The sequence below is a fragment of the Hemitrygon akajei genome, chromosome 28 (assembly GCF_048418815.1).
Source record: "Hemitrygon akajei chromosome 28, sHemAka1.3, whole genome shotgun sequence".
NCBI lineage: Eukaryota > Metazoa > Chordata > Chondrichthyes > Myliobatiformes > Dasyatidae > Hemitrygon > Hemitrygon akajei.
The window spans coordinates 41,045,175-41,072,961 of NC_133151.1; the positions used below are offsets into that span (position 1 = coordinate 41,045,175).

General features: G+C 48.2%; 1 pseudogene; it reads left to right on the forward strand.

Annotated features, from left to right (window-relative positions):
• The first annotated feature begins 1,362 nt into the window (after positions 1-1,362).
• LOC140717829 (uncharacterized) lies at positions 1,363-27,746 on the forward strand (annotated as a pseudogene).
• Positions 27,747-27,787: the final 41 nt, after the last annotated feature.

A 27,787-nucleotide genomic window follows, 5' to 3' on the forward strand; every position in this document is an offset into this window, starting at 1 on the left:
TTCAGTTCAGGTACAACCCGTCCTCTTGAACAGGTCTCCCCTTCCCTAGTAAAGTTCCAAGGATCCAAGAACTTGAAACCCTCTCCTTTGCACCATCTCTACAGCCACTCATTCACCTGTGCTGTCATCCCATTCCTACCTGCACTAGGCCATGGTTACTCCCTCGTGCCCCTTCTCTTCAGCCTCCTTACTAGCCCTATATACTCACTGTGTAGGACCTCTTCCGCTTTTCTGTCTATGTCATTGGTGCCAATATGCACCACGACCTCTGCCTGATCCCTCTCCCCCGTGAGAATATCCCACGCTGCTCCAATACATTCTGGACCACAGCCTCTGGGTGGCAACACGCCATCCTGGTATCTCTTTTGTGGCCACAGAATCTCCTTTCTGCCCTGTGTCCCCCCCCCCAACTATTGAGTCCCCTATAACTATTGTATTGCCTGACTTTACCCTTCCCTGTGGAACCTCAGAGCTGATCACAGCCCCTAGCTTGGCTGCAAGTATACCCAGGTGTAGCTATTGCCAAGTGGTATGGCCACAAGGGAACTCTGCACTGACTCCTTAATTTCCTTGAAATAGGATCAGTTATATTTCAAACCCTGTGTCTCAGTTGGTTACTGTCCACAACAGAGCTTTCAAATCCATCCCTGCCGTTTACCTCTCACTCACCCTGTAATATTCAGGTTGCAACTGGTCACCAGTGTGTGGATGAAGAGGTTTACCTTGAATTTCTATCCATCTGCCCTGTTCTGTTCAATGTTTTGTGTCATTTTCACTGATTTTGAAGGGCTGTGCCTCACACAGCTGAGCTGTTGTGATACAACACTCTCCTCTAAAGTATGACAGCACAAATGAGGGCTTTGGGGCTTTGGTAGAGTTTACGGGGAACACGAGGAGGGAATCAGACCAGGAGGATGAGGCTACAAATGAAAGTTCAGCAACATTTGGAAACTGATTGACTGAAGAGAGAGATTTATGTTTGCAAAATGCTGGAGGAACTCAGTGGGTCAGGCAGCATCTGTGGAGAGGAACTCAGAACCGATGTAATGTCCGAGATACTTCATCATCCCCAGACAGTTTATTCCTCTGTTTGGTTGCTGCCAGATCTGCTGACTTCCTGCAGCCCTTTACATCTGCTGAATCTCGTGTGTTTTATATCTGCATTTGTAAGTGAGTTGGACTTTGTCACACGGATTGCCTGTTGACGCTGAATACGCTGTGTTTAAGTTGCTGCTGAGTTTTCTACATAAATACATTTATCTGTGGAACTGGTCTTTGCTTCAATGGCACCGTGGATACCCAGAAACCTCTGCGCTTGAAAATCGGGGCTTAGCGACCAAATGCGCAGGCGTGAGGGTCACAGATCGTTCCCGAAAACTGCGCATGCGCTCGGTGGACGACATGCTCGGGAGAATCAGCAGCAGGTAGGAGCGGGGCTGCGGGCGGGGGTTTCATCCACTGCGCGACTGAGAGACTGTTGTTGCGAGCTCCGGACACACCGTGACCCCGCACTCGGGGACATTCCCGGTCCTTTTCCCCCACGATCCGTTCCGGGGCCCCGGGGAGCTCTGAGTTGATCAGGGGAGGACGTGGCGTCGTTTCTGTGGCGCATGCGCATCACTGTGTCCGTGATGGACAGACGAGTCTCGTTCAGAACCAGGTTTAATATCACTGGCGTGTACCGTGAAATTTGTCGTTTTATTATTACTATTATAAAAAAACTGATTTACAGGTGTGGATTTTCGCGAATAAAACGGAGTGAGGCGTTTTAAGTGTAATGAAACCCGTAACATATTTTATGGGACCCCAAAGCCCAGAACACACAAGTCTACTCAAAATCTGTAGGGAACAACGTCGTCACGTCAGGGCAGCCCCAACTCAAGGTGACCCTACCAGGGGTGCAGTGATAATGCTTGCCATTTCCTATATCCTCTCTATATCTATGTCACACCAAATTTGTGTACCTGCTCATTTCATGCACTGGGTAACTTCCTTGCCCCATTCGTGTAATGAGCAGGTACACAAATTGGGTGTGACATAGATATATGAATAGGGCTTCTTAAATGTCAAGCACTAAACCAAGATAAATGAAATATATGAATTCCAGAGCTCCACAGAAATATAATAGTAGTTAAAGACATTAACAAGATTATAGCCTATCGCTACATTTCAGTGTATAACTGGTACAATAAAACATATAATGCTTAATAATATGACAAAGTATTGCACAGTTGCACTCACTAATTATCATAAGATATAATTATCAAGCAAGTAAAGAAAAAGATGTATTTTATCCATTTAAAAGTAATTACCTACTTAGCAAATGTAACCAATGAGAAGTTTCACAATAATTTCCACAAAGGGTCGGGCGTAATATGTGTTTGGGGGACTGAAGCAACTCTTGTCCTGGTGTCATGTGCTGATCTGTGGTACCGCAGCCATGATGTGACATATGGCTCAGGATTCCACTGAACTAGAGGAGGTCCGTGTAGTTTAACAAACATAAATGATGATACATGGTCTATGAGAATCCTTGAGTGTGTTGTTGTTATCAAGTTCACGTGACTGAATCCTCTGTCACATTTAGCAGTACTAATAGGAATAACTTGTGAACAGCTTAGTAATGGGCGTAAATCTTGGGGGATGTGGTGTCCGTGATCCTCCACATAATCTCTGAAGGCATTTATTACAGAGGAAGAAGAAAGCTTAAACCACTTACAGAGAGATGATTTTGCAGCTTCTCTTGGGCAGTAATTCAGCAGGCCAGTTATCTTTATCAAGGACACACATTTCATGTAGCAGGGACTTATACATGCTTTGAGGTTTAGAAGTGTGAGAATCTTTCCAAGGATGTTGCCATGAACATATGGTGCTACAAATTGTTTATAAGACTAGTAGAAACTAGATAATTCATGGAAACAACTTTGTTGTTGCTTGTTAAGGTAATTTCTCCAAACTTCCCCTTTTCACCTGCCGTTTGAGCTTCTAGAGTTTTTGTACCACGTTACTTTTTCAGTCCATGCAGTGCTCTTATGCTCCATTTGATCAGTTTGTCTGCTTAAAAATTCGTAGTAGTGCGTTTCTGTAAACGCTCTGACAGTAAACCAAGTTCATGCAACGTGTCATACGTTAGAGCTAAGTCCAATAGAAACAGTTCTGAAGAGAGTCTGTTGAACAGACCTTCATAGGTTGTTCTGTCACTCCCAGATCTGGTTTCATCCTTCATTGCTTTTTCAAAATGAAAACACAATGCTTCATAATTTTGCCACACTGCTGAAACTGTTCGAAACGAGCTAGCTTTGCACCTGGTGCCCAGAACATGGCCTATTTTGCAAATTTGTTGTTCTAGTTAAGAGGCACATTCAGACAATTCCTTTTGATTTAGGGTGGTCTACTGTAAACAGAGTACAATCTGTCCATAAATGATTGAAAATGAACTTCTCTCACCGAATCACCTACTGCAAGTTCTAATCTGTGATTAAGACAATGCCAAATTATCACATCAAGGTAATGTTCCTTGAGAATTGTAGCAACACCAGATTTGACACCAAGCATTACGCTCGCCCCATCACTGGCAAATGCTACAAGGTTCTGTTTCAAGAGTCATCAAACCCATGGTTATTGAGACAGTTCTATAGATGCTTAGCAATACACCCTTTCCTCGTTATATGTGTCTTCAGACAATGCGGATTCACAGTTATGCGAGGAACCTATTTCTACCAACATCTCCTTATATGCGTCCAAAACTCACAGTTATGCGAGGAGCACTGCTTTCCCGCCAATACAAGTCAGGTGCACGTGCCTCACAGTCTCACTCCCACCAGACTCGCATTGGTTTTGGCAAGGTGTGGTTGTGCAATCTTGCGCTCTTAAACTTTTGAGTTTTTACCTACACTGCAGTGATTTTGTGTTTGAAATGTATAACTGTGCCCTCTAAGCGACCGATGTCATGTCCTGGGCCATCAGCTGAGCAGCAGAGAACCGCTTTAACACTTGGAAAAAAGTTGGAAATTATAAACAGTGCGGCATCAGGTGAAGGTAACACAGCTCTGGGACACTACTGCTGGGAACAGAATCTTGCCTTTAAAGTTCTTTTGTTGCTTGACATTGCACCAGCCCATCCTAAACATTTGAACAGCTTTCATCCTAATATAACAGTGCATTTCCTGCCGCCTAACACAACATCGCTGATTCAACCACTCGACCAAGGTGTGATCCACATTCAAGGTGTTTTTTTTTACGGTGAACTATCTCTCAGATGCTGCAAGCAACAGACTATTTTGAAAATCCCGGGAGGTTACCAACGGTGAGGGAATGGTGGAAGTCGGAACACTTGGCACAAACAGCGATGGACATGGACCCAAGTTTAGAACGGAGTCAGCACTTCAGTCGTTCCCTGCCGTCAACCCTTCTTCCCTACAAGCAAATTTATGCTGAAAAACAAAATGCTGCCAAGCAAACAACCCTCACCACTTTCTTCAAACCGGTGTCATCTCCTGCTGCCGTTCTGTGAGTCTTCCTTCACCCCTTGCTGTGCTTGATATGATCCTTACGACCACAACCATCCACCTCATCCATGTAAAGCTGCCCGACACCACAACAACCGCTCATCTCCCGGAGCGATCACACCTGCCACTGTTGGTGAGTACTGTACACCCTACTATGTTAACTTTCTATGATTTATTACATTGAATACTACCTTAAATTGTTGAAATATAATACAAATGTTGCCTTCTGGTACTGCTTTTGTGTTGGTTTGAAAATGTGAATAAATTACAGATAAAACATATTTAGGAAGCCCTTTGAAATACAATCCCCATTTTCTCCATTTAAATAATTATTCACATTATGTGTTGACAGTGAGGAACGTATCCCCTGCGTATAACGAGGGCGGGTGTAGTTGCAGCTTTCTGATCAGGCAGTTCAATTAAATCTTAAAAATATAAAATGGTGATCACCTTCCTTATCACTTTCCCATTTCAAGTAAACTATTCGGGTGGTCTCAATGCTCAGGCTTGCTGATTCATCAATGAGAACAGGAAATTTGCCATTTATCTGCTTGATATGTTGGCAAATTTTCTTTTCATATTAATGGCTCTGTGATTAATTATCTCTGCACTAGTGCGGGAATGCAGTCCAGTTCCAATGTCAGTACCTTTTCTTTTTGAAGTTCAGTAAGTCAAAGTGATCAGAGTATGGTCTGTCATTCTGAGCTAAATAATATGCAGAACGAAAAATCGAACAAGTTGCCTTTAGTTGCGAAGCATTCATGGTGTCACATAATGTTCCAAGAGCATCTTCACTGGCTGTATTTTCAACCCTTAGAGCAGCAGTGTGAGCTGTTGATAGTTTGTGATCAACAATTTTTTTTGAGAGACTTGGATCGGCTCCATAAGGATACTTGGTACATCGGCCTCAAACCCTTCCAAGTGAAAAGTGTCAGATTGGTTTGGTTTGCCGATTCTCCCGTGATTTTTAAGTTCTTGAGGCTGTAGCACTTTACATAGCTAGCCAGCCATCCCTTACTAGCCTTAACCTCTTTCCTCTCGCTCTCCTCAACCCCCTCACAGTAGTGCTCATAGAGACTAAGTGCTTTTCCACGTTTAATTTTACCATCAACAAGGATATGCTTCTGTGATGTGTCCTCTAGCCACACACTTAATGTTTCTCAGTCTTTGTAAGCACTTTATCACGAACCAGAGAGACCATTTTTGCCACTGTAGGGGTAGCACTAACACTTACACGAACTTCAGCTTCTATCTGCTTTATTCGAATGCTCAATTCATTCTTGCCAACCTTAGGGCCCACTTCAGCAAGCGACAGGCCACTTTTTAAAAGATCTAAGACTTTTATTTTCTTGGCGAACAACGCTCAGACAATGGGTGCTGGAGAGAGACTGAGGATCTGTGAAATGGCGGGAGGCTACAGCAGGGTTTGCTGGGACAACGGGACGAGCGAGGGGGAATTTCACAAATACGGCTATTGGATTTCACCAAAAATTATCAAATATCCTAATGTTATTAGTGGCGTTTTCCCCACCAGCGCCACCCCCTCTCCCCAACCCCCGCTTGTTTATTTTGACTTTTTTACAGGGGTGCTGGAGTGGCGCCCCAGTCAGCTCCGGCAGCACTGCACCCCTGTTCCCTACGCAGAATTCACTAAAACCAGCGTTGTGAGCCTGTCTGGAGCACGGGCTCAGGAACTGGGCTCTGTGGTCATGGTGAGATCCGCCGAAACCTGGTGTCGAACTTGCTAAGGCATCAATCGTCACCATATGGGCAGCAACCACCATCAGACTGAGGGACCCTATGGAGGGGTGAAACCCCAGACTATTCAAACGGCGTACAATTCCATGCTGGCAAACGCAGCCTTTGCAGTTGTCTACGTGCTCGGGCGTAGGCTGGAGGGCCAATGCTGGGAATGTGGTGCTGGAGCCCATGTTCTGTGACTGTAGTGGAGATTATAGGCTTGGCGAGGTCTGGGGAGTCGCCCGGCCGACGAGTAAATTCATCCGCAGTGGTGCATGCTCCTGACAGAGTCGTTGAGGGAACTTAGTTGGGGAGCAGGGTAACGACCCAAAGTCCCTGACATCCACAAGCCGGCAGTTCTTAAAAACCACTAACAGTCCTTTGGCGCTCAGGAAATGTGCACAAAGCAGAGGTCAGGGCAAAGCCCCATGTGTAATGTCACCCACTGAAGCAGAGTGTGTCCCGTCAGTCTGGGTCTTGCTGCCCTGGTGAGGTTTCATTGCTCTTCGCCTAGGCGATGCTGACAGTGATCCATAGACGGCCCTGGCAGCTGGAACCCACAGTGTTCACAGACCTCTGGTGCCCCGATGCACTGACACTGTCAAAACTGCAAGGCCGTCGTCACTTCCTCGCGTTGGCAGCTGTGCACGTCCTTATGTTGTGGAGGCCTTGCTGATGGGCTTATTGAGGCAGAGAAAGGAGGAGGGACGATGCACCACTGCCTAGCTGAGTGTAGACCATCAGCCATTTTAGCAAGCTGCCTATGCTCCATCACAGGTGCATTAGTGAGGGCTCTGCGAACTGGACCAGGCATTTGCCGTTGCATGCTCTGTTGTTTGCGTCATTTGAGTTTTTTTCCTCTTTCTCTGTGCATCTGGTGTTTTTCTTAATTGGGATTTTTTTGGTTACTTGCTCTGTGGCTAAGATTTGAATAGCTCAGACTCAGCAGAAAGCAGTTGATTGGGCAATCGAGGTCAGGTGACCAAGCAGTTTGAAAAGCTCAAACAAATAAATAGAGGGTTACCTCAAGCGGAGTGGCCTGTGGAAAGCGGCCAGTGAGTGAGTGGAGATTTGAGGTTTTGACTCGAGAGGCTTCGACGAGAAGAGGCTGAGGACGAGCTTCACTCTAAGTGAGGTAAGGCTGGGTAAGTTCCTTTCAAAGGAGAAAGTTTCAAAAGTTGAGGCAAGTATTGGGTAGGTCATGGCAGCTGAGATCGGCCCCGTGGTTTGTTCATCCTGCAGCATGTGGGAAATCAGGGATACTTCCAGTGTCCCTGACGACTATGTGTGCAGGAAGTGTGTCCAGCTGCAGCTTCTGGCAGACCGCATTGAGCATCTGGAGCTGCGATTGGATTCATACTGGAGCATCCGCGATGCTGAGAAAGTCGTGAATAGCACATTCAGTGAGTTGGCCACACCGCAGGTAAAGGCTACACAGGCGGAAAGGGAAGGGGTGGCCACTAGACAGCGTAGCAGGAGGCAGGTAGTGCAGGAGTCCCCTGAGGTCATCTCCCTCCTAAACAGATATACTGTTTTGGATACTGTTGGGGGAGATGTCTCATCAGGGGAAAGCAGCAGCAGCTGAGTTCATTGCACCATGGGTGGCTCTGCGGCACAGGAAGGAAGGAGAAGGAGTGGGAGAGCTATAGTGATAGGGGATTCGATTGTAAGGAGAATAGATAGGCGTTTCTGCGGCCGCAAACAAGACTCCAGGATGGTATGTTGCCTCCCTGGTGCAAGGGTAAAGGATGTCTCTGAGCGGCTGCTGGACATTCTGGAATGGGAGGGTGAACAGCCAGTGGTCGTGGTGCACCTAGGTACCAACGATATAGATAAGGTGAACTTAGGGAGTTAGGAGATAAACTAAAAAGTAGGACCACAAAGGTAATAGTCTCTGGTTACTACCAGTGCCACGTGCTAGTCAGAGTAGAAATAGGAGGATATTTCAGATGAATATGTGGCTTGAAAAATGGTGCAAGGGGGAGGGATTCAAATTTCTGGGGCATTGGAACCAGTTCTGGGAGAGGTGGGACCGGTATAAATAGGACGGTCTGCACCTGGGCTGGACTGGAACCAATGTCCTAGGGGGAGCGTTTGTTACTGCTGTTCAGGAGGCTTTAAACTAATGTGGCAGGGGGATGGGAACAAGTGCAGAGAGACAGAGGGGTGTAAAATGAGGGTAGAAGCAAAAAGTAGTAAGGTGAAAAGTAAAAGTGGCAGGCAGGCAAATCCAGGGCAAAAAGCGAAAAGGGCCACTTTTCAACATAATTGGATAAGGGCTAAGAGTGTTGTAAAAACAAGCCTGAAGGCTTTGTGTGTCAATGTGAGGAGCATTCGTAACAAGGTGGATGAATTGAATGTGCAGATAGTTATTAATGAATATGATATAGTTGGGATCACAGAGACATGGCTCCAGAGTGACCAAGGATGGGAGCTCATCATCCAGGGATATTCAATATTCAGGAGGGATAGACAGGAAAGAAAAGGAGGTGGGGTAGCATTGCTGGTTAGAGAGGAGATTAACGCAATAGAAAGGAAGGACATTAGTCTGGAGGATGTGGAATCAATATGGGTAGAGCTGCATAACACCAAGGGGCAGAAAACGCTGGTGGGAGTTGTGTACAGGCCACCTAACAGTAGTAGTTAGGTTGGGGATGGCATTAAACAGGAAATTAGAAATGCATGCAATAAAGGAACAGTAGTTATAATGGGTGACTTCAATCTACATATAGATTGGGTGAACCAAATTGGTAAGGGTACTGAGGAGCAGGATTTCTTGGAATGTATACGGGATGGTTTTCTGAACCAACATGTCGAGGAACTAACTAGAGAGCAGGCCATTCTAGATTGGGTATTGAGCAATGAGGAAGGGTTAGTTAGCAATCTTGTTGTGCGAGGCCCCTTGGGTAAGAGTGACCATAATATGGTGGAATTCTTCATTAAGATGGAGAGTGACATAGTTAATTCAGAAACAAAGGTTCTGAACTTAAAGAAGGGTAATTTTGAAGGTATGAGACGTGAATTAGCTAAGATAGGATGGCAAATGATACTTGAAAGGGTTGACGGTGGATATGCAATGGCAAGCATTTAAAGATCGCATGGATGAACTACAACAATTGTTCATCCCAGTTTGGCAAAAGAATAAACCAGGGAAGGTAGTGCACCCGTGGCTGACAAGGGAAATTAGGGATAGTATCAAGTCCAAAGAAGAAACATATAAATTAGCAAAAAAAAGTGGCACACCTGAGGACTGGGAGAAATTCAGGGCGAGGACAAAGGGCTTAATTAGGAAAGGTAAAAAAGATTATGAGAGAAAGCTGGCAGGGAACATAAAAACTGACTGTAAAAGCTTTTATAGATACGTGAAAAAAAAGATTGGTCAAGACAAATGTAGGTCCTTTCCAGTCAGAAACAGGTGAATTGATCATAGGGAACAAAGACATGGCAGACCAATTGAATAACTACTTTGGTTCTGTCTTCACTAAGGAGGACATAAATAATCTTCCGGAAATAGTAAGGGACCAAGGGTCTAGTGAGATGGAGGAACTGAGGGAAATACATGTTAGTAGGGAAGTGGTGTTAGGTAAATTGAAGGGATTAAAGGCAGATAAATCCCCAGGGCCAGATGGTCTGCATCCCAGAGTGCTTCAGGAAGTAGCCCAAGAAATAGTGGATGCATTAGTGATAATTTTTCAAAACTCCTTAGATTCTGGATTAGTTCCTGAGGATTGGAGGGTGGCTAATGTAACCCCACTTTTTAAAAAAGGAGGGAGAGAGAAACCGGGGAATTGTAGACCGGTTAGTCTGACATCGGTGGTGGGGAAAATGCTAGAGTCGGTGTAGTGTTCTCGCTCGGGTGTAAAGGAACCCGAGTTAAATGCCGAGGTAAACCGTCGTTAATGAAAACAGGGTCGCAGTAAGATTAACCATTTACTGTTCACTCTTCCACATTAACGTATGGTGAAAACTGTTGATAAAACAATACAAGATCGGTACAGTATTTGTTTCCTTCTAGATATCACATTTACATCGTGAATACTTGCAAAGGTAAAACTACAACAACTACATTACATTAAAGTGCAGCATACAGTCAGAATCTACCTAGGCCATTGACTGCTTTAAATACACTTCAACACAAACTATCCCGACTCTTTAACGAAAACATAAACCTTATCGACCGTCGTTACTTTTAACAGGATCGGCGTTAACATTTTAATTCAACATATCGATTATCTCATGACTTACAGCGTTGCTTTCACTATGTTTCTGGTGTGTAGAAAGAAAACTTTGCTGCGCTGAACTGGCACGTGTCTGGCCCCCACCTTCCCGTTTCTCCAAACCGGTATTTTCCCTCAGGATGCAGCGAAACCGGATGTGACGTCATCACATGCCGCGATATATTACAGACAACAAATTTACTTAAACAATCCTAACTTTAACTAAAAAATGCTAACACACGAATTACTAAGCGAAAATATTATAAACTAAATAACTGCCATAAAGGCAGCACAGTCGGTTATCAAAGATGTGATAACAGCACATTTGGAAAGAGGTGAAATCATTGGACAAAGTCAGCATGGATTTGTGAAAGGAAAATCATGTCTAACGAATCTTATAGAATTTTTTGAAGATGTAACTAGTAGAGTGGATAGGGGAGAGCCAGTGGATGTGGTATATTTAGACTTTCAAAAGGCTTTTGACAAGGTCCCACACAGGAGATTAGTGTGCAAACTTAAAGCACACGGTATTGGGGGTATGGTATTGATGTGGATAGAGAATTGGTTGGCAGACAGGAAACAAAGAGTGGGAGTAAACGGGACCTTTTCAGAATGGCAGGCAGTGACTAGTTGGGTACTGAGCAAGGCTCAGTGCTGGGACCCCAGTTGTTTACAATATATATTATTGATTTAGACGAGGGAATTAAATGCAGCATCTCCAAGTTTGCAGATGGCACGAAGCTGGGCGGCGGTGTTAGCTGTGAGGAGGATGCTAAGAGGATGCAGGGTGACTTGGATAGGTTAGGTGAGTGGGCAAATTCATGGCAGATGCAATTTAATGTGGATAAATGTGAGGTTATCCACTTTGGTTGCAAGAACAGGAAAACAGATTATTATCTGAACGGTGGCCGATTAGGAAAAGGGGAGATGCAACGAGACCTGGGTGTCATTGTACACCAGTCATTGAAGGTGGGCATGCAGGTACAGCAGGCGGTGAAAAAGGCAAATGGTATGTTGGCATTCATAGCAAAAGGATTTGAGTACAGGAGCAGGGAGGTTCTACTGCAGTTGTACAAGGCCTTGGTGAGACCGCACCTAGAATACTGTGTGCAGTTTTGGTCCCCTAATCTGAGGAAAGACATTCTTGCCATAGAGGGAGTACAGAGAAGGTTCACTAGATTGATTCCTGGGATGGCAGGACTTTCATATGAAGAAAGACTGGATCGACTAGGCTTATACTCACTGGAATTTAGAAGACTGAGGGGTAATCTTATTGAAATGTATAAAATTCTAAAGGGATTGGACAGGCTAGATGCAGGAAGATTGTTTCCGACGTTGGGGAAGTCCAGAACGAGGGGTCACAGTTTAAGGATAAAGGGGAAGCCTTTTAGGACCGAGATAAGGAAAAACTTCTTCACCCAGAGAGTGGTGAATCTGTGGAATTCTCTGCCACAGGAAACAGTTGAGGCCGGTTCATTGGCTATATTTAAGAGGAAGTTAGATATGGCCCTTGTGGCTAAAGGGATCAGGGGGTATGGAGAGAAAGCAGGTACAGGGTTCTGAGTTGGATGATCAGCCATGATCATACTGAATGGCGGTGCAGGCTCGAAGGGCCGAATGGCCTACTCCTGCACCTATTTTCTATGTTTCTGTGCCTGTAAGCAGACGAATCTCAACTTTGCATAATTTATACATTCTTTGATAATAAATGTACATTGAATGCTTTGAGGTAGTGTCCAAGGGTTCAATGACCATTCAGAAATCTGATGGCAGAGGGGAGGAAGCTGTTTCTGAATTGTTGAGTGTGTCTTCAGGCGTCTGTACCTCCTCCCTGATGGTAGCACTGACAAGAGGGTGATGGGGGTCCTTAATGATGGATGCCGCCTTTCTGAGGCTTCACTTCTTGATGTCCTGGATACTGTGGAGGCTGGTGCCCATGATGGAGCTGACTGAGTGTACAACTTCCTGTAACTTCTTTCACCCTACACCCCATAACAGAATGGTCCCTGTGGTATATCTGTAGAAATCTGCAAATGTCTTTGGTGACATAAATCTCCTCAAACTCCTCCTGAAGTATAGCCGTTGTTGTGCTTTTTTATAACTGCTTTGATGCGTTGGGTCCAGGATAGACCCTCAGAGATGTTGACACCCAGGAACTTGAAATTGCTCACTCTTTCCAATCTGATCCCTCTCTGAGGACTGGTGTGTGTTCCCTCGCCTTTTCCTTCCTGAAGTCTACAATGTGTTCTGTGGTCTAACTGAGTTTGTGCAAGATTGTTTCTGTGAAACTTAACCACTTGATATGCCCCACTCCTCTACGCCCTCTTGTGACCACAGATGTGTTGTCAGCAAGTTTATAGATAGCATTTGGGCTGCACCTAGTCGCACAGCCATGGGTGTACAGAGAGAGTAGAGCAGTGCGCCAGTGTTGCTAGCCAGTGAGGTGGACATGTTATCAATCCACCAATCCACACAGACTGTGGTCTTCCGCTTTGGAAGTCGAGGATACAGTTGCAGAGAGAGGTGTGGAGGCCTAGATCCTGGAGCTTTTCGATCAGAGCTGTAGGAATGGTTGTGTTGAACGCTGAGCTGTAGCCAATAAACAACCACTTGACATAAGTATTGGTATTGTTCACGTGAAGGGACAATATGGTGGCGATGGTCGTTCAGAGAGCTCACCCTGCTCTTTTTGGACACCGGTATAGGTGTTTCCCTTTTGAATCAGGTAGCGACCTCCGATGAAGCAACGAGAGATTGGAAATGTCTTTGAATATCCCCGCCAGTTGGTTGGCACAAGTTTCCACAGCCCCGCCACGTACTCCATCGGGCCTAGTTGCTTTGTGAGGGTCTGCCGTCAGCTTCCGTGGATGTTCTTGGGTATAGAGGCAGCTGTGAATCTTTCCGAGCAGTCCATAGGGTGTGTTTGGAAGTGCAGGTGGAGGGAATGGCAGTGGATGGATCTGTCAGACACTGCCCAGCTCCAGCTTTCTGAATCCAAGAATTCGGCACTCAGAACAAAAACATATTTCTGAGTCAATCTCGGATGGAGAGTCCACCCTCCAGTCAATGAAAACGTCTGTTATTGCTGCATGGGGGGAGAAAGAACAAAATCCTTCCGTCAGATTTAGTTCTTGAGAAAACCACCTTTGTTTGTGCTCTTTCTCTGAACCTTTCTACCCATGAGAACTTGTTTTGTACCATTCTCTCTGGGTACATAATGATATCAAACACCTTTCTCCTGGGTAACGAGTGACCTGTGGCTTTCACATCACAAAAGTGCCACACTCCAATGGGAAAGACAACTGGCCTCCCCTTCATATTTGTTGCCATCGATGATTCTCACTTCTGGGGCACCTAGGGGTGACTCAAGTAGCAGCAGTACTCTCTATGGATATGACTAAATATTCTTGTTTCAGCCTGTTACAGGAAAAAAACACAACTACTTCCAAGGTGAGTACAGTCAACAAAGATGTCTCAAAGCATTTAAACGAACTATCGCTGCTTAAAACTGACAGAAGCAACACTGATTGTGGACAGAAGCGTCCATGTAGCATTCCACACATGAAGCATGGCTGCAGGTCAGGGATACAAATGCTTTTGGGGAAACGGGTTTTAACCTCCCAATACTGACTGACTATCTTGCTGGCAAACGTGCTGTCTCTGGTGGATAAAATCGATGATCTCAGAGCCAGGGAGCCCTAATGAGAGGGACATTAGGACCGTGTGTGTCCTTTGTTTCATGGAATCCTGGTTATAACCCCTTCTGTACTGGATGAAGCAATTCAGATCGACGGGTTTACTGTACATCATCAGGATAGATCTATAGAGTCTCTCTAAAGCAGAGGTGGAGGAGTATGCCTCATGATCAACTCCTCTTGGTGCACAAGTATATCAGTGCTGTCCCAATTCTGCTCACCAGACCTGGAATATTTTGCAGTTAAGTGCCGTCCTGTTTACCTACCTTCTCTGGGGTCATTCTGGTAGCAGTTTACATTCCACCTCAGGCCAGTGTCAATCAGACTTTAGATGATCTGAGCAATGGGATCAACATGAACGAAACAGCGCACCCTAATGCTTTCACCATTGTTTTGGGGGATTTTAACCAGGACAATCTGGAAAAATTCACTAAGCAATTACCATCAACAGATCACTTGCAATACCAGAGGAAACAACACACTGGGCCATTGCTACACTTCCAACAAGAATGCCTACTGTGCTAATCCACGCCCTCACTTCGGGAAGTCTGATCACCTGGCTGTACTTCTACTCCCTAAGTACAGGCAGAGACTGAAGACTGCAAAAATAGTAGTGACGACCAAGAAGGTATGGACAAGGGAAGCACAGGAGCACCTACAGGACTGGTTTGAATCGGTGGACTGGACTGCATATTGGGATTCATCTTTGAACCTGGATGAATATGCTGCAGTTGTTACCGACTTCATTAAAACCTGTGTGGATGAGTGTGTGCTTACAAAGACCTACTGTACATTCCCAAACCAAAGGCCGTGGATGAACCAGGAGGTGCGTCGTCTGCTGAAGGCTGGATCTGTGGCATTGAAGTCCGGCAACCCAGGTCCGTACCAGAAAACCAGGTATGATTTGCAGAGGACTATTTCAAGGGCAAAGAGACAATTTCGAACGAGGTTAGAAGCGACATCAGATGTACGACAACTCTGACAGGGACTGCAAGACATTACTTCGTACAAAGCGAAACCCAACAGCATGAATGGCAGTGATGCTTCACTACCAGATGACCTCAACGCCTTCTATGGCAACACGAGTGAATCTGCAGATGCTGGAAATACAAACGTTTGTAAATAAAAACACAAAATGCTGACAGAACTCAGCAGGCCAGACAGCATCTATGGGAGGAGGTAGTGACGATGTTTCGGGCCGAAACTCTTCATCAGGAGTGAAGTAACATGGGATGGTTGGGGGAAGATAAGAAGTGGGGGGAGGGATGAAGTAGAGAGCTGGGAAGTGATAGGCTGGAGGGAAATGGGCTGGGGGAAGGTAGAGAATTATGGGAAATAAAAGAGAAAGAAAGGTAGGGCTGGGGGAGATCATAGTGAGGGGGGATAAAAGAGAGAAAGAGAACCAGACTAAAATTATAGATAGGGATGGGGTAAAGAGGGGAAGCAGGGGTATCAACGGAGGTCTGTGAGTTGAATGTTCATGCCGGCAGGTAGGAGGCTACCTAGGCGGGAGATAAGGTATTGCTCCATTGACCTGCGTGTGGCCTCATCTTGACGGTAGAGGAGGCCATGGACAGACATGTCGGAGTGGGAGTGGTCTGTGGAATTGAAGTGTGTGGCCATAGGGAGACCCGGCCACCGCTGGAGGACTGAGCGCCGGTGTTCGGTGAAACGGTCTCCTAGTCTGCGACGGGTCTCCCCAATGTATAAATGGCCACATCGGGAGCACCGGATACAGTATATCACCCCAGTTGACTCGCAGGTGAAGTGGTGCCTCACCTGAAAGGACTGTCTGGGGTCTAGGATGGTGGTGAGGGAAGAAGTGTGGGGGCAGGTGTAGCACTTCTTCCATTTGCAGGGATGAGTGCCAGGAGGGAGGTCGGTGGGGAGGGATGGGGGGGATGAATGGACAAGGGAGTCGAGTAGGGAGCGATCCCTGTGGAAAGCCGAGAGTGGGGGGGAGGGGAAGATGTATCTGGTGGTGGGATCCCGTAGGAGGTGGCGGAAGTTATGGAGGATTATACGTTGGATCTGTAGGCTGGTAGGGTAATAGGTGAGGACCAGGGGGACTCTATCCCTGGTGGGCTGGTGAGGGTATGGGGTGAGGGCAGAGGTGCGTGAAATACGGGAGATGTGGTGGAGGGCAGAGTTGATAGTGGACGAAGGGAAGCCCCTTTCTTTAAAAAAGGAAGACATCTCCTTTGTCCTGGAATGAAAGGCCTCATCCTGAGAGCAGATGCGGCGGAGGCGGAGGAATTGAGAGAAAGGGATAGCATTTTTGCAGGAGACAGGGTGGGAGGAGGAATAGTCTAGGTAGCTGTGCGAGTCTGTAGGTTTGTAGTAGACATCGGTGGATAGGCTGTCTCCAGAGATAGAAACAGAAAGATCTAGAAAGCGGAGGGAGGTGTCGGAAATAGACCAGGTGAATTTGAGGGCAGGTGAAAGTTGGAGGCGAAGTTAATGAAGTCGACGAGCTCAGCATGTGTGCAGGAAGCAGCGCCGATGCAGTCGTCGATATAACGCAAGAAAAGAGGAGGACAGATACCGGTGTAGGCTTGGAACATAGATTGCTCCACATGGCCGACAAAAAGGCAGGCGTAGCTAGGACCCATGCGGGTGCCCATGGCTACACCTTTAGTTTGGAGGAAGTGGGAGGAGCCAAAGGAGAAATTGTTAAGGGTGAGGACTAATTCTGCCAGGTGGAGAAGAGTGGTGGTAGAGGGTGACTGGCTGGGACTGGAATCCAGGAAGAAACGGAGAGTTTGGAGACCTTCCTGGTGGGGGATAGAGGAATATAGGGACTGGACGTCCATGGTGAAAATAAGGCGGTGGGGGCCAGGGAACTTGAAATCTTTGAGAAGACTTCTATGCCCGCTTTGAAAGGGAGAACACAATTACAGCTGCATCTGACGACCCTGTGATCTCTGTCTCAGAGGCCGATGTTAGACTGTCTTTAAAGAGAGTGAACCCTAGCAAGGCAGAAGGTCCCGATGGAGTACCTGGTAAGTCTCTGAAAGCCTGTGCCAACCAACTAACGGGAGTGTTCAAGGACATTTTGAACCTCTCACTGCTACAGGTGGAGTTCCCACTTGCTTCAAAAGGGTAACAATTGTACCAGTCCCTAAGAAGAATAATGTGAGCTGCCTTGATGACTGTTGCCCGGTAACACTCACATCGATAGTGATGAAATGCTTTGAGACATTGGTCATGACTAGACTAAACTCCTGCCTCACCAAGGACCTGGACCCATTGCAATTTGCCTATCATCACATGGCAGACACAATCTCAATGGCTCTCCACATGGCTTTAGACCACCTGGACAACACAGACACCTATGTCAGGATGCTGTTCATCAACTATAGCTTAGCATTTAATACCATCATTCCCACAATCCTGATTGAGAAGTTGCAGAACCTGGGCCTCTGTACCTCCCTCTGTAATTGGATCCTCGACTTCCTAACCGAAAGACTACAATCTTTGTGGATTGGTGATAACATCTCCTCCTCACTGGCGATCAACACTGGTGCACCTCAGGGGTGTGTGCTTAGCCCACTGCTCGACACTCTATATACACATGACTGTGTGGGTAGGCATAGCTCAAATACCATCTTGTGGCGACCCACTTTCTGCGCAGGCAAACCGGCTCACAAATAGCCAGTGCGCGGGGGGAGACTTTGGTAATGCATCTCTGATGTCATTTCCGCCCGGAGAGGGGGGCGCTAGGGATTAAATGCCAGCGCCGCGAAGTTTAAATAAACTAGTCTCAAAATGACTTACTGACTGTGTGTCGTTATTTCAGCGCTACGTGTAGCACATCACTACATTGGTGATCCCGACGGTCCAAACGGGATTTGGACCAAAGATGACCGACTCTTCATCTGTTCACGCAGTTTCGCTAAAACTGCCGACTTTCTGGACGCTGCGACCACGCGTGTGGTTTAGCCAAGCAGAAGCCCAGTTCCAGATTCGACAGATATCTTCTGATTCCACGCGTTATTATCACGTGGTGAGCGCCCTTGACCAGGAGACGGCCGCCCAGGTTGCAGATTTCATACAGTCGCCCCCCAGAAGAAGGCAAATATGAAGCATTCAAAGCTCTGCTCATTGGGACCTTTGGCCTCTCACGGCGTGAGCGGGGTGCCCGCCTTCTTCACCTGGACGGTTTGGGAGACAGACTGCCGTCAGCATTGATGAACGAGATGCTGGCCCTGGCTGACGGACACAAGCCCTGCCTCATGTTTGAGCAGGCGTTCCTAGAGCAACTGCCCGAGGACATACATCTGCTGCTGGCCGAAGCAGATTTCAGTGACCCCCGGAAGGTGGTGGCCCGGGCAGATGTGCTGTGGAAAGCCAAGAGGGAGAGCGTGGCGTCTGTCGGTCAGGTTACCAGGCCAAGGGCCCAACAGCGGACCAGACCAGGCCCGGCAGCGGGGCGCACACAACACAGAGGCAGGACTGAGGAGGCCAGCGAACAGTGGTGTTTCTACCACCAGCGGTGGGGCACAAAAGCCCGCCGTTGTCACCCGCCCTGCAAGGGCCAGCTGCCGCTAATGATTATGGCGGCTGGCCACCAGGACAGCCTCTTGTACGTCTGGGACAAACACCAGAGCGGAGATCAGCGTCTTGCCCCCGACGGGGTATGACACCCGCAACAGGCAGCCAGGACCCACCCTGAGGGCCACAAACAGCAGCACGATACGGACCTATGGCACCTGTACAGTGCAGCTGCAGTTCGGCACCAGCCTGTTCACGTGGGACTTCACACTGGCCGCGGTGGCCCAAACACTCCTGGGGGTGGACTTCTTGCGAGCTCACAGCCTGCTGGTCGACTTGCAAGGGAAAAGACTGGTACATGCTGAGACTTTCCAGACGTTCTCCCTGGATGAAGCCAAGTTGCCGGCCCCACACCTGGACTCCATCACGCTGTCGGACAACAAATACACCAGAATCCTGGTGGACTTTCCATCGATTCTGGCACCGAAGTTCACGGCAGCCACGCCCAGACATGGGGTACAGCACCACATCCCGACCCAGGGACCACCCCTCCACGCCCGCGCACGAAGGCTCCCCCTGGAAAAGCTACGCCTGGCAAAGGAGGAGTTCAAGAGGATGGAGGAATTGGGGATCATACGGCGGTCCGACAGCCCATGGGCCTCCCCCCTGCACATGGTGCCCAAAGCAGCCGGGGGTTGGAGACCATGCGGCGACTACCGCAGACTGAACGAGGCTACAACTCCAGACCGCTACCCCGTGCCGCACATCCAGGACTTTGCAGCAAACCTGCACGGGGCAAGAATCTTTTCCAAAGTAGACCTCGTCCGGGGATACCATCAAATCCCAGTGCACCTTGAAGACATCCCCAAAACAGCACTCATCACCCTGTTCGGCCTATTCGAGTTCCTCCGAATGCCGTTCGGCCTGAAGAATGCCGCACAGACGTTCCAGCGGCTAATGGATGCGGTGGGACGCGACCTGGACTTTGCGTTCATCTATTTGGACGACATCCTTATAGCCAGCAGTAGTTGCCAGGAGCATCTGTCCCACCTCCGCCAGCTCTACTCTTGCCTGAGTGATTTCAGCCTCACGATCAACCCAGCCAAATGCCAGTTCGGTCTCGATACCATTGACTTCCTGGGCCACAGGTTACCAAAGACGGGGCAACACCTCTGCCCGCCAAGGTAGACGCTATCCGCCACTTTGCCCGGCCCAACATGGTCAAAGGCCTGCAGGAGTTCATTGGTATGGTGAACTTCTACCACCGTTTCCTCCCCTCAGCAGCCCGTATCATGTGCCCATTGTACACCTTGATGTCGGGTAAAGGCAAGGATGTTACTTGGGACGAGGAGGCCGCGGCCGCTTTCATTAAAGCCAAGGAAGCCTTGGCAGATGCCGCGATGATGGTGCACCCCAGAACGGACGTTCTGGCCGCACTCACGGTGGACGCATCCGACACAGCAGTCGGTGGGGTGCTGGAGCAGCTCATCGAGGGGCGCTGGCAACTCCTGGCTTTCTTCAGCAAGCACCTACGGCCATCCAAACTCAAATACAGTGCTTTCGACCGGGAGCTGTTGGCATTGTATCTGGCAATCCGGCATTTCAGGTACTTCTTAGAAGGCAGGCCATTCACCGCATTCACGGACCACAAACCATTGAACTTCGCGTTCACGAAGGTGTCTGATCCCTGGTCGGCTCACCAGCAGCGACATCTGTCCTACATCTCCGAGTACACGATGGACATCCAGCATGTCTCAGGGAAGGACAACGTAGTAGCGGATGCACTCTCCAGACCAGCTGTCCAGGCCCTGTCCCTGGGGGTGGACTATGCAGCACTGGCGGAGGTGCAGCAGGCAGACAACGAGATGCCCAGCTACAGGACCGCAGTCTCGGGTTTGCAGCTGCAAGACTTTCTCGTAGGCCCAAGTGAGAGGACCCTCCTGTGCGACGTGGCTACCGGCCAACCTCGCCCCATCGTCCCGGCAGCCTGGAGGCGGTAAGTTTTCGACTCCATACACGGTTTGGCACACCCATCTATCAGGACAACAGTCCGGCTGGTCTCCAGCAAGTTTGCGTGGCACGGACTTTGCAAGCAGGTCAGTGACTGGGCCAGAACGTGCACGCAGTGCCAAACAGCCAAGATGCAGCGGCACACTAAAGCCCCGCCGCAGCAGTTCGAACCCACCCACCGGAGGTTCGACCACATCCATGTGGATATCGTGGGCCCCCTACCAGTGTCCCGAGGAGCGCGGTACCTCCTAACTATGGTAGACCGGTTCACAAGGTGGCCAGAGGCGGTCCCGCTCACCAACACATCTGCCGATTCCTGCGCCCGAGCACTGATCGCAACCTGGGTATCTCGCTTCGGGGTACCGGCCCACATTACCTCCGACAGAGGCGCCCAGTTCACCTCCAGCCTGTGGTCAGCTGTGGCCAGCCTGTTGGGAACGCAGCTACACCACACTACTGCCTACCACCCACAGTCGAACAGACTAGTGGAACACTTCCACCATCACTTGAAGTCAGCTCTCATGGCCCGCCTGAGAGGACCTAACTGGGTGGACGAGCTTCCCTGGGTCCTGCTTGGAGTTCGCACAGCGCCCAAAGAGGATCTGCACGCCTTGTCGGCCGAGTTGGTGTATGGCGCGCCCCTGGCCGTCCCAGGAGAGTTCATACCAGCCCCAAGGGAGCAAGAGGAAGAACCCGCAGCAGTCCTGGACAGACTACACGAAAGGCTCGGCAACCTGGCCCCCGTACCGACTTCACAGCACGGACGGACCCCGACCCATGTACCCAAAGACCTGCAGAACTGTAAGTTTGTGTTTGTACGAAGGGGCAGATACTGGGCACCGCTGCAGCGGCTGTACGAGGGGCCATTCAAGGTGATCAACAAAAACAGGTCCATGTATGTTCTGGACATTGGGGGGAGAGAGGTTTTCACGGTGGACCGACTCAAACCAGCCCATGTGGACTTGGCGCAGTCGGTCAAGGTTCAGGCACCGCGGTGCAGAAGCAGACCTCCCAAACAGGCTGATCCAGACTGTGGACATTGGGGGGTGTATCGCCGGTTCTGGGGGGGGGGGGGGGGGGGGGTTATGTGGCGACCCACTTTCTGTGCAGGTGAACTGGCTCACAAATAGCCAGCACGCAGGGAGAGACTTTGGTATTGCACCTCTGACGTCATTTCCGCCTGGAGAGGGCGGGCGCTAGGGATTAAATGCCAGCGCTGCGAAGTTTAAATATACTAGTCTCGAAACGACTTACGTGTCGTTATTTCAGCGCTGTGTGTAGCACATCGCTACAATCTATAAATTTGCTGACGGTACAACCATTGTTGGTAGAATCTCAGGTGGTGACGAAAGGGCGTACAGGAGTGAGATATGCCAACTAGTGGAATGGTGCTGCAGCAACAACATGGCACTCAACAGCAGAAAGACAAAAGAGCTGATTGTGGACTTCAGGACGGGTAAGATGAAGAAACACATACCAATCCTCACAGAGGGATCAGAAGTGGAGAGAGTGAGCAGCTTCAAGTTCCTGGGTGTCAAGGTCTCTGAGGATCTAACCTGGTCCCAACATACTGATGCAGTTATAAAGAAGGCAAGACAGTGATTATACCTCATTAGGAGTTTGAAGAGACTTGGTAATGTCAACAAATACACTAAAAATGCACTCCATAGATGTATCGTGGAGAGCATTCAGACAGGCTGCATCACTGTCTGGTATGGAGGGGCTACTGCACAGGACCGAAAGAAGCTGCAGAAGGTTGTAAATCTAGTCAGCTCCATCTTGGGTACTGGCCTACAAAGTACCCAGGACATCTTCAAGAAGCGGTGTCTCAGAAACGCAGCTACCATTAGTAAGGACCTCCAGCACCCAGGACATGCCATTTTTTCACTGTTCCCATCAGGTAGGAGATACAGAAGTCTGAAGGCACGTACTCTGTGATTCATGAACAGCTTCTTCCCCTCTGCCATCGGATTCCTAAATGGACATTGAACCCTTGGACACTACCTCACTTTTTTAATACATAGTATTTTTGCACAATTTTAATCTATTCAATATATGCATACTGTAAGCGATTTATTTATTTATTATTTTATTTTGTTCTTTTTCTTCTATATATTATGTATTGCGGTGAACTGCTGCTGCTACATTAACAGATTTCACATCACATGCCGGTGATGATAAACCTGGTTCTGATTCTGAGTTCACCACTATCAGTGTGGGGGGGGGGGAGGGGTCAGAGTGATCAGGAAGTCTCTGGGAAGAACTGGATGGACAGTCGGGGTTCCTGGTCCGTGCTCAGTTAGAAAAATCAGGAGTTGTTCCTCCAACTTGGGTTGCACCCCTCTGTAACAGTGTGCTGTCAGTCCTCAGCGTAGAAATTGAATTTATTTCATCTGAAATGCTGTGCTTCACCCATTGATGGCTTTTGTAAATCATTTTACAGGTGGGATAGACACAACAAAGAATTTGTGTGCAGGGATCTCAAACACAACAGCACATCAGTTCTAATGATTCTGTCCAGATATTTAAGGACTGACCAGATATTCCCATTGTAACACCAGTATATCTGTTGTTGGTCCTAGGAGATGAAGACGTCTCTGAGCGCGATCCACTGGAACCGGGGTGCTGAGAACACACCAGCATTTATTGATCTGTTCAGTCTGCGGGAAGTGATTCATCCAAGCTGATGATACATCAGGAAACTCAGAGCAGTGAAGGGTCGATCACTTGCTGTTTGTGTAGGAAGGGATTCACTCACTCAGCTGACCTGCAGAGACACCAGTGGGCTGTCAGGGGAGAGACTGTTCAATTGTTCCATGTGTGGGAAGAGATTCACTCGGTAATCTGATCTGCTGACACACGAGTGAGTTCTCCCTGCAGAGAGACTGTTCACCTGCTCAGGCTGTGGGAAGGGATTCACCCCAACTGCAGAGACACCAGCGAGTACACACGAGAGAGGGGCAATTCACCAACTCAGACTGTGGAATCACTCAGCCATCCCACCTGTAGACATAACTGTCAGTTCACACCGGGGAGATGATATTCTCCTCCTCAGAGTGTGGGAAGGGATTCACTTGATCATCTGACCAGTTGGCGCACCAGTAGTTCACACAGGGGGAATGCTGTTCACCTGCTTGGACTGTGGGAAGAGATTCTCGCAGTCATCCAGTCTACTGAGACACCAGCGAGTTCACACTGGGGAGAGGCCGTTCACCTGCCCAGAATGTGGGAAGGGGTTCAGTCAGTTATCTAACCTACTGAGACACCAGCGAGTTCACACTGGGGAGAGACCTTTCACCTGCTCAAGTTGTGGGAAGGGATTCACTCAATCATCTTACCTACTGGAACACCAGCGAGTTCACACTGGGGAGAGGCCATTCACCTGCTCAGACTGTGGGAAGGGGTTCAGTCGAATGTCTCACCTGAAGGAACATCAGAGAGTTCACACGGGGGCAAGGCCCCTTACCTGTTCGGAATGTGGCCAGGGATTCACTCGATCATCTGACCTATTGGCTCACCAGTCAGTTCACACGGGGGGAATGCTGTTCACCTGCTTGGACTGTGGGAAGGCATTCTCTGAGTCATCCAGTCTACTGAGACACCAGCGAGTTCACACTGGGGAGAGGCCGTTCACCTGCTTAGACTGTGGGAAGGGGTTCAGTCAGTTATCTAACCTACTGAGACACCAGCGAGTTCACACTGGGGAGAAACCTTTCACCTGCTCACTTTGTGGGAAGGGATTCACTCAATCATCTTACCTACTGGCCCACCAGCGAGTTCACACTGGGGAGAGACCGTTCACCTGCTCACTTTGTGGGAAAGGATTCAGTCATTCACCTCACCTGAAGCAACACCAGCAAGTTCACACTGGGGAGAGGCCATTCACCTGCTCAGACTGTGGGAAGGGGTTCAGTCGATCATGTAACCTGAAGGTACATCAGCGAGTTCACACTGGGGAGAGACCGTTCACCTGCTCAGACTGTGGGAAAGGGTTCAATCACTCATCCCACCTGAAGCAACATCAGCGAGTTCACACTGGGGTGAGGCCATTCACCTGCTGTGAATGTGGGAAGGGATTTTCTCAGTCGTGGCACCTTGTGGCACACTGTCAAGTTCACACTGGGGAGAGGCAATTCACCTGCTCTTAATGTGGGAAAGGATTCTGTCTCTCATCTTAACTGAAGAAACACCAGTGAGTTTACACTGTAGAGAGGCCGTTCACCTGCTCACATTGTGGGAAGGGATTCACTCAGTTCTCTATCTTGTTGGCACACCAATGAGTTCACACTGAGGAGAAGCCCCTTACCTGCTCAAAGTGTGGAAGGGCTTCACTCAGTCATCTCCCTTGAAGGTACATCAGCAAGTTCACACTAGGGAGAGGCTGTTCGCCTGCTCAGACTGTGGGAAGGGATTCACTCAGTTATCAAACTTAGAACCATAGAACATTACAGCACAGAAACAGGCCTTTTGGCCCTTCTTGGCTGTGCTGAACCATTTTTCTGCCTAGTACCTGGACCATATCCCTCCATACACCTCTCATCCATGTACCTGTCCAAGTTTTTCTTAAATGTTAAAAGTGAGCCTGCATTTACCACTTCATCTGGCAGTTCATTCCACACTCACAGCACTCTCTGTGTGAAGAAGGCCCCCCCCCCATGTTCCCTTTAAACTTTTCTCCCTTCACCCTTAACCCATGTCCTCTGGATACTGACATTTTAAATATATCTTTATAATTTCAATACTAGTCTCCTTCAAGGTCCGAGGGAATACCCTGTCAGGTCCTGAGGATTTATGTACTCTGATTTGCCTCAAGATAGCAAGCACCTCCTCCTCTTCAATCTGTATAGATTCCATGACCTCACTACTTGTTTGCCTTATTTCCATTGACTCCATGCCAGTTTTCTTAGTAAATACAGACACAAACAACCCATTTAAGATCCCCTCCATTTCTTTTGGTTCCATACATAGCTGACCACTCTGATCTTCAAGAGGACCAATTTTATCCCTTACTATCCTTTTGCTCTTAATATACCTGTAGAAGCTCTTTGGATTATCCTTCACCCTGACTGCCAAAGCAACCTCATGTCCTCTTCTGGCCCTCCTGATTTCTTTCTTAAGTATTTTTTTTGCACTTTTTATACTCCTCAAGCCCTTTATTTGCTCCCTGTTGCCTGTACATGTTATACATCTCTCTCTTCTTTATCAGAGTTCCAACCCTAGAGAACCAAGGTTCCTTATTCTTATTCACTTTGCATTTAATCCTGACAGGAACATACAAACTCTGCACTCTCTAAATTTCTCCTTTGAAGGCCTCCCACTTACCAATCAAAACCTTGCCAGAGAACAACCTGTCCCAATATACGATTTTAGATCCTTTCTAATTTCTTCAAAGTTGGCCTTTTTCCAGTTTAGAACTTCAACCCGAGGACCAGATCTATCTTTATCCATGATCAAGTTGAAACTAATGGCGTTATGATCACTGGAACCAAAGTGTTCCCCCACACACACTTCTGTCACCTGTCCCAATCAATATGTGGAAAATTAAAATCCCCTACTATTACAACTTTGTTTCCTGCAGTTGTCTGCTATCTCTCTGCAGATTTGCTCCCTCAATTCTCACTGACTATTGGGTGGTCTATAATACATCCCCATTAATGTGGTCATACCTTTCCTGTTTCTCAGCTCCACCCATATGGCCTCGGTAGACAAGCCCTCTAATCTGTCCTGCCTGAGCACTGCTGTAACATTTTCCCTGACTAGCAATGCCACCCCCCCCCCCCCCCCCCCACCCATCATTCCTCTGCCTCTATCATGTCAAAACATCAGAACCTTGGAACATTAAGCACCAGTCCTGTCCCTCCTGTAGCCAAGATTCACTAATGACTATCATGTCGTAATTCCACGTGTCAATCCACACCCTCAGCTGGTCAGCCTTCCCCACAATACTCCTTGCATTGAATTAGACACACCTCAGAAGATTATTACCACTACACATAACCCTTCTATTTCTGACTTCCAATGAACTCTTAACATCAATTATTTTCACCCCATGCTCCACTATTTGCTCTGGCACTCTGGTTCCCAACCCCCTGCAAATTTAGTTTAAACCCTCACCAATAGCACTAACAAACTTCCCTGCAAGGATATTGGTCCCCTTGTAGTTCAGGTGTAACCTGACTCTCTTGTACAGATCCCACCTGCCCCAGAAGAGGTCCCAACGATCCTGAAATCTGAAACCCTGCTCCCTACACCAGTTCCTCAGCCATGTGTTCATCAGCCTGAGCATCCTATTCTTACCCTCACTGGCACGTGGCAGGGATTGCAATCCTGAGATTACCACCCTCGAGGTCCTACTTTTTAACTTCCTACCAAGCTCTCTATACTCACTCTTAAGGACCTCCTCACTCTTTCTTCCTACGTCATTGGTACCGATGTGTACCATGACATCTGGTTGATCACCCTCCCACTTCAGAATGCTGTGCACGTGATCAGAGACATCCCTGACCCTGGCACCTGTGAGGCAGCAAACCATCCAGGAGTCTCGTCACGACCACAGAACCTCCTGTCTGTACCTCTAATTGTTGGCACACCAGCGAGTTTACACTGGGGAGAAACCATTCACCTGCTCAGTGTGTGGGAAGGGATTCACTCAGTTATCTAACTTGTTGGCACACCAGCGAGTTCACACTGGGGAGAAACTATTCACCTGCTCAGAGTGTGGGAAGGGATTCACTCAGTTATCTAACTTGTTGGCACACCAGCGAGTTCACACTGGGGAGAAACCATTCACCTGCTCAGAGTGTGGGAAGGGGTTCAATCATTCAGCCAGCCTCCAGAAGCACTACGGAGTTCACACCGGGGGAAAAGTTTATTAAGCTGCCTGGTGGATATTGAACCAGCACAGTTGCTGAATCCAGAGGCAAGTTCACAAGTGACTGTTGTTGTCGAACTCTGCAATTACTGCTGCTGTTCGTCAGACCCAGGTCTGCACCCTGGTCACTGGGGATGGGAGGAGTTTCTGCCAATGTTCACATTTAATGGGACTGGAGTTTCTGTGATAAATAAATCAGTTGTATTTTAAATTCTGTCTCGGGTACTCAGTGAATCTACAACACTCCCAGTG